Source organism: Melitaea cinxia, chromosome 11 (assembly GCF_905220565.1).
Source record: "Melitaea cinxia chromosome 11, ilMelCinx1.1, whole genome shotgun sequence".
Taxonomy (NCBI): Eukaryota; Metazoa; Arthropoda; class Insecta; order Lepidoptera; family Nymphalidae; genus Melitaea; species Melitaea cinxia.
In genome coordinates this window covers 8,827,804-8,838,741 of record NC_059404.1, presented here as the reverse complement: position 1 = coordinate 8,838,741, position 10,938 = coordinate 8,827,804, and positions in this window count along the sequence as shown.

Genomic DNA, 10,938 nt, shown 5'->3' with positions numbered 1-10,938 from the left:
CGTTTGTTGTTGTCTTGCTCAAAGTAATAGATTTTTTTTATGAATATACTCGTACATTAATTCAAAAATTAATGTACGATGTAAATGAAAAATTCTCGCGCATAATTAAATGATTTATAAGATATGATAAATTAATTTACTTCTATTGATGTTTTTTGCCATGTCTACATTGTAAATATACTTATATTCTAATTTATACAATACTTACAAGCTCTCGTAGAAATTGATTATATTTACAAAGTTATGATAAAAAAGAATTTAATGATTATACTATAACAATTTAATATCTCTTCAGCCCGCAATTATGGATCGAAACTCTCCCAAACACTGACGGTCGCAGTTTGTTACATAAAGTAAACGTAAACGTTCCAATAAGGGCACTTCAGTACAAAATGTGGCATATCTAAGTTTCTAACGAAGATATTAACGAAGATTGAGAAAATCGTGAAACTATCATACGTAATTAACGATATGATGAGTAACTGTAAGTCATGACAATAGCCTTGGTCCAGAAATTATGTACATGATCTCTTAATTACGTAAAGACTATAAATACCACCAACAAAACCGCGTTAATTGCCAATATCGAAATACGTAAATTAATATTTTTGCACACATCGATAGCTAAATCTCGCTTCAACCTGTAATATCCCACTACTGGGCATAGGCCTCTGGGGCTCATGGGGAACCATGTAGGAGAAGGATCAGAACTTAATCCACCACGCTGCTTCAATACGGGTTGGCGGATATATTCCCTACCGAGTAACGATCGTTATCAGGTGTACATGATAACCGGAACCGACGGCTTAACGTGCTCTCCGAGGCACGGTGGGAAGACCCACAAAGACTGCATAAACACCCAGAACACGGCAAACACCTGTATGGCGAATACAAATGTTTGGCATGTGCGGGAATTGAACCCGCAACCGCCAGCGCAACAGGCACAATCCATAGCTGTGAACGTTGCGCCAACGCGGCGTCAAAATCTAATCTATATAAATAAAAATGAATATTGCTAAGCGCACAACTCGAGAATGGCTCGACCATTTCGGCTTATTTATTTTCCTGTATAATCCTTAAGGCCCACGGAAGGTTTTAATACTAAAAAGAAGCTTTAAAAAAAATTAAAAAAATAATTATTTTTATTATTAACTTTTGACAGAACGAAGTCTGTCCAGGCAGCTAGTATTAGATATAAATCTATGAGCATATTGTAACGGAGACTGAAGATAAAACGTTGCGTAAATGATTTTAATGACGTCCTTTGACTTTAACAATTTTGCCACATGCTAAAGGAACTTTTGCAACAGTTACATTAGTTAATAATAACACAACCAGTAAGTATATTATTACATGGCTGGATTCCTTTTGCTCAACGATAGGCTGCCCTTAAGATATGTCTAAGCAGCTTATGTGTTAATCTGGGTTCGTGTAACATACCGAATTTCATCTCAGACGTCATAGAATTTTCAATTTGAAATAGTAATACAATTAATTATTTATTCTTAAAAAACTCTCGTATTTAATTCAAATATTTAGTAATCATCGCTAATGCAATAAAGATATTTATTCAATATGAGATTATTTTATATGTTGTAATCTATTAATAACTAATTGTATTAATAACTCGTGACCGAATTAAAAATTCTTTTTGCATCAGAAACATTTTGACGAGAACTATTATATACAGGTTTATTATAACTCGTCATAAACATTATCACTAATGTTATTGCACTTGTCATGTAATATTTATACTAAAATACGTATAAGAATGAATTTTACCTTTGCAGTACCGCTCGGTCTCTGTCTAAACACTTTACCCTTTACAACGATTATATTATTTGGACGCGATTTTCAATCAGATTTTGAAAATTTCCATTTTCCAAACAAGAGTCAGGGTCAAGATTTAAAAAAAATAATTTTATCTATATCTTTCTGCATGTAATATATAAATTAAGTTAGCGTAACTTCGGTCGGTGGACTCACGTCTGCATTAGGGACACTAAGTTACAATAATTAGTTTTCTTGATGTAAGCTACAGTTGTGTAAATACCAAGTAACGATTATTAAGAAAAAATGGAATAACAAAAGCACGGGCATTATAAACCTGTGGACATATCTTATATTATAATACAACGTAGAGATGCTGAGAATCACGCTGGAAAGTAACAATTTACGGAGCCTTTAACGGATTTTGTAAGATAGCTTATTTTAGCCGACAATTGTAATATCTCTAAAATAATAAAATCACTCAGTACTAAAAAGCACCCGGGATAGATAAAATTCGCGGAGTTGATATCGTAGAATTATGTGTAAAATTAACTCCAATTCTTTTGAAATTTATAGACGGTGGTGTCCTGTCAGGAATGTACCCCAAAGAATTAAAAAAAGGTACTGTAAGACCAATAATAAAAAAAGGAAACTTTGACTCATATGAAAATTATAGACCTATAACTATTTTATCAATAATTGATAAAATAACGGAAAAATACATTCATCAACAAATTCAAAATTTTTATAATAAAAATAAAATATTATATATGTAGTAATCAATTCGGTTTTCAGCTAAAAAAAAAAAGTACTACACAACTTTTATCAATATCTTCTAATTCTGTAAATAAACACTTGAACGATAGCAAGCACATTTTGGTATTATTTATAGATTATAGCAAAGCATTTGATACTCTACAACATAACATTCTTCTTGAAAAATTAGAAAATAACGGAAATGGGGACCCACTTCTAAATTGGTGTTATAATTATCTTTCAAATAAAACATATCGCGTTAAAATTACTGACACGCTCAGTGACGAAATACCAATAACAGAAGCATCTGCACAGGGTTCAGTTTTGGAACCCCTTCATTACCTCACATATGTTAATGATCTTAAAAGCGTTGTAAAAACCTATGAAATGTATCAATATGCGGATGATACACGTCTTCTATCGGCTCATTATGATATAAATCATAAAACTTCAATATGATTTTGACCAACTTTCAAAATGGTCCCATGATGTTGGCCTAGTATTAAATAGAGAAAAAACAAAAGCCATCTATATAAGCTCAACGCAAAATAGATTCTCGCGAGACATACAAATCACTGCATATAGCCATCAATGTTTTCATATTTCATATACTGGTACCTGTTACTGTTAACACCATTGACTTTGTTAAAACTCAGCGTTACATTGGTATTACTATAGATACTAACCTAAATTGGAAGGAACATATAAACAATGTGTGTTTTGATTATTATTGTCGTCAGCTTATTACTTATTATGTATGTATGTATCTATGCATGTATGTATTTATGTATGTATGTGTGTATGTATGTATGTATATGTGTATGTATGTATGCAAGTTTATATCTGTTTATGTATGTTTATATTTTTATGGTATATATATGAATTTAGTTGCTCATGTATATACTAAGCCACTAACGTTACTTTATATTCCCTCCCTTTTTTCTTCTTTATCTGAATTTTACTAATACTCGATTTTGCACACCTACAAACGTCTGCTCTTGTACGTCCTAAGGTTGGCTGGTAGAGAATTATATTAGCATTAAGCCCGCCTTTTGTACAATTCTTTAATGTATTGTACAATAAAGTATTAATAAATAAATAAATAAATGTTTGCGACAAATTACGTGCCCTTTTAGCCAAATTAACCATAATTAAACCCAAAATTCCATTCACAATACTATTAATGTTTTATAAATCTTTAGGTGAATCTATTATATCTTATGGACTAAGTACCTACGGTCTTACATTTAAATCACATCTCAATAGAATCTATCATCTCCATTTACGAATCTTAAAAACAATTGTACCCATGTACATAAGAAATAAATACAAAAACAACTCCTTGAAATTATTTAACTACTGCAAAGTAATGCCAATACATACTAAAATAAAATATACATTATTAATAGAACAATACGCTTACATATATTATTCCTTTCTTTATAAATAATCAATATATTATTCCTTTCTTTATAAATAATCTGCCATCGAATTAAAAAAAATTCAAAAAAACAACTATAAAAACATATTTAAAAATTATTTTTAGACCAACATATATAGAGAGATTAAAATGGCCGCATTTATTATTTTTATTACAATTATTATTATTCTTTAATCACTTGATGTTCATTTTTTTTTCTTTCCAATTATATTCACATGTACCTATATATTTATTATTTCTATAGCTTTATTTCATATTTTTATATTAGTATATAATATCGTGTGAACTTTAGTATTATTACTTTAGAAACACAGTGCACTCTTAAACTGTTAATTGTTTTTCTGCACTATTTATCACAAAAATTGTATCTTTTTTTCTGTAAATAAATAAATAAATAAATAAATAAATACGTAAATAAATGTAGGTAACAGTATACCAGTATTTTTTACTGCACTGATACGAATAGTAAGCGTCAATTAAACTTTGAATTTTTTGGTTTTACTGTTTTAATTAATTATAATTTGATTCATTTAATAAATAAAAAAAATATTAGCAAAAGGTCGTAACGCCATCTATCGGAACCCAATAGGTAGGTATTCGATAGATGGCGTATGAAATCTTAATACTCACGCCTGAAAAGTGAAAGGTGCGCAGAATAGGTTGCGTACAAAAACGTAACGAAGGCATTCGTTCAGTAGATTTTACCCCTCATATTTTTTAATACCGGGAGCCTTATTTGAAAATCGATTCTTAAGGAGTAAACTCCAAAAGAAATAAAAAAAGTAAAAGACACAATTTTAAACAATTTAATGCCTACTAAAAATTTAAAATAAATCGCAAAATTACAATGATGTACGTAAATCGTCTAAAAGTACTTATGTATTTAATATTAATCATTTTTAACTATTTCAAAATAACTATACAAGTGGAATGAAATGGTTTTTTAGATACATATTTTTGTTAATATATTTACAGAAAAAATATAATTGATGTGATCACCAACGCACCAAAACCAATGTATACAGCTTAACAGACAAACAGTGCAGAATTTGTTTATAGAATTATATTAAAAAAAGAAAAAGATATTATTAAACTGTTACAATTCTATAAATTAATTGTGATTTGTAAAACACCTATGGGTTATAATAAGAAAATACATGGGTTAAAACCAACGTATTTTCGTCTTCCTCGTACGTTGTAATATATATTTAAAAAAATAATTTCTATATATTTATAGCAAAAATAAACTCGCATCAAGCATCAGTTACGTGTTAAAATATAATAAAAAAATTATAATCTAAAGCTATAAACATTTGTAGCTAACGAAAAAAAAAACATATTTTGACGTTTCTATTTAAGTAATCCTTATTGGCTAAAAGTTAGCTTTAGCGGAATTTTAAGATTGCATAAACTGAAACGGAGTGGAATTTAATAAGCAGCATTTTATAATAGCATTCGGCCATAAAAAGAATAGGTCATTTATGTAACCTTATAATCTGAATAGCTTTATCATAACTCTGTTATTGGTTACATTTAGTTTAGATCACGAAAATATGGCTTACGTTTGAAGACTTCTCATGTAGTTTGGACACAAAATTACCCTACCTTCGACCAAAGATTTTCCGGGAAGTTATGCCGATATATTTTTATGATGATTGCGGTCACTCTTAAGTCGTGTGCCAATAAATGCGGGGTCAGGAGAAACTTTATACCTACTAGGAATGACACAGCGTTACGGAGTTTGTATTGTATGTTTTTTCTTTGATAAGTATTGGTTTACGTACGGAACTCTATGTTTGATAGTAACAGAAGCATACGTTAATTTTTATAATGAAATGAATGATACTAAATATAACTTCATATCAAACAAAATTCCCAATTTTGTTTGATATGAAGTTATATTTAGTATTTTCTTCTTCTTCTTCAGGGTTAATGGCTTTCAATAGTGCCAAATGAGCAGAGATGGTTTCGCCAATGTCACGTAGAAGTATAATGTATAGTTAAGTATTTTATTTCGTGACGTATATTAACAATATTGCTTACTTTTTAACCGACTAAAAACAGGAAGAGGTCCTTAAATCCACTGTATTTTTAAAATGTGTATCACCCTACCTCGTAACTGTCTGCGGCTTTTTTTAATTCGAAAGCTGACATTTTTGATTACTTTTTAACCGACTTCCAAAAAAGGAGGAGGTTCTTAATTCGACTGTATTTTTTTTTTTTTATGTATGCTACTTCAGAACTTTTGACTGGGTGGACAGATTTCGACGATTTTTTTTTTTTTTTGATCGAAAGGTGGAGTCATTTTGTCACACTTAAATTTATTTGAGATCTAACAACCAGTTTCCGAGTTATATCTAATAATGAATTTTTACTTGACTATTTTTTTGTCGACCTACGTTGTATTATACCGCATAACTTTTTACTGGGTGTACCGATTTTGATGATTTTTAATTTAATCGAAAGGTGATGTTTATCATGTGGTCACATTTAAATTTCATTGAGATCTGATAACAACTTTTTAAGTAATCTTTGATAACGCGTATTTACTTGACTATTTTATCGTCTGCCTACGTTGTATTACTTGTCGATGTAATTGAAGTCGGTTTTTTTCTTTTGCGAGCAAATACAATTATTGAGTTGAATATACAGTAAAAGTACGTATTTTTATATACAGTACAGTTAGATAAGTATATTTTTGAGAGTATTTTAGGTGTATAAAACATACTTATGCAAGTAATTATTAATTATATAATACTATTAATATTTTAATTAATATTAAATTTAAAATAAAAAAAAAAATTAGGATATCACTAAAACCAATTACGAAGTACTTCGTTGACAACTCTCTTTTATTTTTTATGATTACTGTTGCCTATATATTTTTTTCTTCTTCCTTCTTTTCTTGGTTATCGAATACATTCATATTTTATGCATCAGTTCCATAACTATTAAGCACCGAATAAGCGTCAGATAACTTCGCCCCCGCTTGTTGGGTATAAAATTGTATGGTCTACCTTCACGCGGCTTAGTTTGTATAAAGTGCGCGGGCGCAGAATCGGCGTGCCAACAACCGTCACGCTAAACTAAAGTCGTATTGGTTTTTACGCGACTTTTTCGTTTAGTGTTCAGTGATTTTATGTTCATAGGCAATAAATAGGCGAAGGTGAGTAAACAAAATTTAAAATAATTAAATAAATTATTTATATTTTTTTAATATTATTTATAACTATATATTTTCTATTTACTAACAGCATATTAAACATTAAATACATGTATATTACGTTTTGAGAAAATAAAAATCAAAATTACTTAGAATCCAAATTTACTTAAAATTAAAAAAAAAAGTTGGATTATGTCTTACTTTTATCTATGAAAAATACATATTTTGCGGAAACTTCTAGTAAGAAAAATTCCGATTATGTGATTACGGTATGTATTTCCGACAGTCCACAACCCATGTTTTTAATAATAAAAAAGGTCTCTGTTCGGCGGCGCAACTTTGACCGTTACAGAATAATACAATTGCATCGGCGTTGAATACGTACCTTAATATTGTCTTTTAACCTCTTACCCGTTAACATCTTGGGAAATAATTATTTGTTTATTCTCTTACACGTTAACAATAGCATTATTATAAATGCAAGTTGGTTTTCAGTTTTTAACAAAATATTATTTTAATATACCTATAATCAATATATGATAGGTTTGTGTATAACGCCTCACTTTTGTTAGTAAGGACGATTATTAGGCATATTTACGTTTCGTTCTTCCCTCGTCTCGTAGTATTGAAGAATGGCTAATTAAGCTCCTACATTCTTTCTTTTTGACTAGTCCATTGGCGCATTTTGTAGTAGCCCTGCTATTCCGCGGGTTGCGGGTTATATTCCCGCCTTAGTTTGGGTGTAGTATTTGTGTTTATTTATCGGTTATATATGTATTATTTCTATGTATATGTATAAAAATAGTTATATCAGTCGGCTGTTACCTATAACACAAGCATTAAATTGCTTACCATAGGAACAGACGATCGTGTGTGTAAGTTATACTTAAGATATTTATAAGATTTATTTATATTATTTGTCTATATTAAGAAGCCTTTACCTAGCAGTTTGAACGCCACGAAATGGTTTTTTTCTTCAGACGCCTTATCTGCTCTTGTTTAAGAATGACCTATGACGTGACATGTACACAGGTGTTTGTAGATAAATGCATTATGAACGCTTATACCTATTCCTATCAGTGTAAAATTTAAAAATGTATTTCCTTCAAATACTTTGACATCGAATTATAGATGTTTTTTTTATACCATATTGAATATCCTGATTATACCTGATTACATACTTAGAGTACCTGATTTGTAGTAAAAAGATAATGCTATGATACTAGTATAAATTACCAAAATATTGTGATATTTTAGAACCATTCATTTTAACTGTGAGTTATAATACAAGTATGATTTTATACTACCTACATTGAATTCCAATTTGAATATTCATCTTTCTTTATGATAGCAATTTTATGATACTTCGCAATAAAAATAAAATAAAAATATCAAAAAAATCCAAGCTTCCATTTAATATGGGTAAATTTTTAAAATAATGTGTAATAAAAAAGTTATAGTTTAAAAGTATTTTTTATGTATTGCTGCAATATAATATGTAAAAAAAATGATAAATGACACATATAAAAAAACGTGTATTTTTTATATATCCTCCGAAATTCTCATACATCCGCTAAACGTTACATACAATACTCTCACTTGCATATTACACGTAACGTGCTCTCGTTAAAGTAGCAACCAGACCCAAAGGGTAACAACATCACGATTTTAACATACCTACTCGAGGTTACAACTTAAAAAATTATTTATCTCTTTATCTATGGTAAATAGTAATTGTTATTCTATATTCAATTTGAATCGGGCGCGTTATTGAAGTGTTTCATGCAATCACCGACAATAATCACTGTGCGCTTGTGAGACAATCAGATTTAGCTATTATTACGGGCACAATGCCTTATAATTTTATTCGCTGTCGCACGTTTTTCCTCGACACGGTTACGGCTGATAGGAAACAAGTACATTGTTGTGAAAGATATCTGTTTAATTAATTATTTCGGTATTCTTCTCATTTATCACCAATTAGCTGATTCGGCAGACGTCCTGTCTTGTGAACTATCCAACGCATAAAGTATAATCGTTAATATTTATCAATATAACACTGTGTTAATTGTCTATTCCGTAAGAACTTTTTACAAAGTATTAGAAAAGTTTATACAAAAAATAAGCGGAACTTGTCTTGTTGTTCTTGTGTGTCGAGATTAGCTACACATTTAGCGATTCATTTTTATTTCTATATCATATATATTAATACGCTAAGGTTAAGATGTTTGCCTCCCTTTTTATAAAAAAAAAACGTCATAATTACTCCACATAAATTATATATCAGTTTATAGATAATTGGTTGCTACCGGCATCCACAACTAAAAAAATTAACTATTTAGAAAGGAAGGTTAAGTATGATTTAAAAAGAAAGAAGGGTATTTTTTTCCTCAAATCAACGCGGCCGAAACCGCGGGGCCCAGCTAGACTGCTACTAGCTACTACTCTATATTCGAACAAAAATAAAGTTTTCTCTCGCATGTATCTCTATAAAAAGTAGGTTAAATCGATACGAAGTAAGTTATATTTCTCTAATTCAAACAACGAAATTTAAAGTCTTCAATAATTTTTTTAAGATTTATAGTCATGTGTTTTAAGACTTTGTAGCCTTGAAGTAACATTTCCTGAAGTTACAGTAATATTATGTCTTAAATACACTTGTTTCAACGTCTTAAAATCGTTTGTATAATAAAACTGAATTACGTCGAAGAATTGTATGAGTAAAACAAAAAAATTCGTAGAAAATAAAATTATAATACGTTTAATCGCGCGAAAGCGATTGCGTTATATTTTTAGCACCTTTGAAATATCGATTTGAATACGCGAAGAAGAAAATTTATCACAAAGTTTTTTAAAATAAATTTAAAGAAATTTTGAGTTATCGTACATGAGTCTCTTATTTATGACTAGAAAATGAGGAAAACTGTTCGAACGCATTTGAAAATCAAGTGCTTAAGATCTAATTCATAATGCTGCGTCAATTTTACTGTACAAATTATACATTGAAATTTGACGCATAATTTGTAAAGGAAATGTACGTGTAACATGAAAAGCCCACAATATATAAAAAAATGGAAAAAAATATGGAAAAATAAAAAAAACTTAAAATTATAGGATTTCTTGTCGTGACTGCTTCCAATGCGTAATAAAAAGTTGTGTGAGCAGGAACGTTCATAACATGCCTTCAAAAAAAAAAGCTTTTTTTGTTCATGGAATCCTAAAAAGTAAATTTATTTTTTAAGAATACAACTGAAATTCTAATTCTAATATATATAATATGAATAACTTGAAATGTGAAAGTTTTCTATTAATTAAAACATTTACTCGACAATAGTTGAAATAAACTTATCAGTTTTTGGTATATATACAAATATTTATTTCTAGCCTTAGGTCTGTCCTAGTGAGTCTCTCCACAATTTCTTTTACCGCTGTTTCCTTCTAGTTTTTACGAATGACGTTATTTACTTAAGGTAGGTACTCTTGTTAGGGTAATTATCCGCCAACCTGCAACGGAGCAGTGATATTAAAAAAAACTCTTGGTCTGTCTAATGCCTACCTGTAGGCTATATATTTTTTTGCCCATATTAACCTTATTTGTATTTTAAATAAAATTGCAATAATAACACTAGCTGGAGTAAAGGAAACATTTACACTGAACGATTTATTACTTTCTTTAAAGGTTTCTTTCCACTTTATGAACAGAGTAATTCGATGATTTTTTTCATAATTACTCGCTAATATAACTTCACTTTCCTGGTTGTTAATTCGTTCATCCATCATTGTTTTTTTTTTCTTTCTATCAAATATA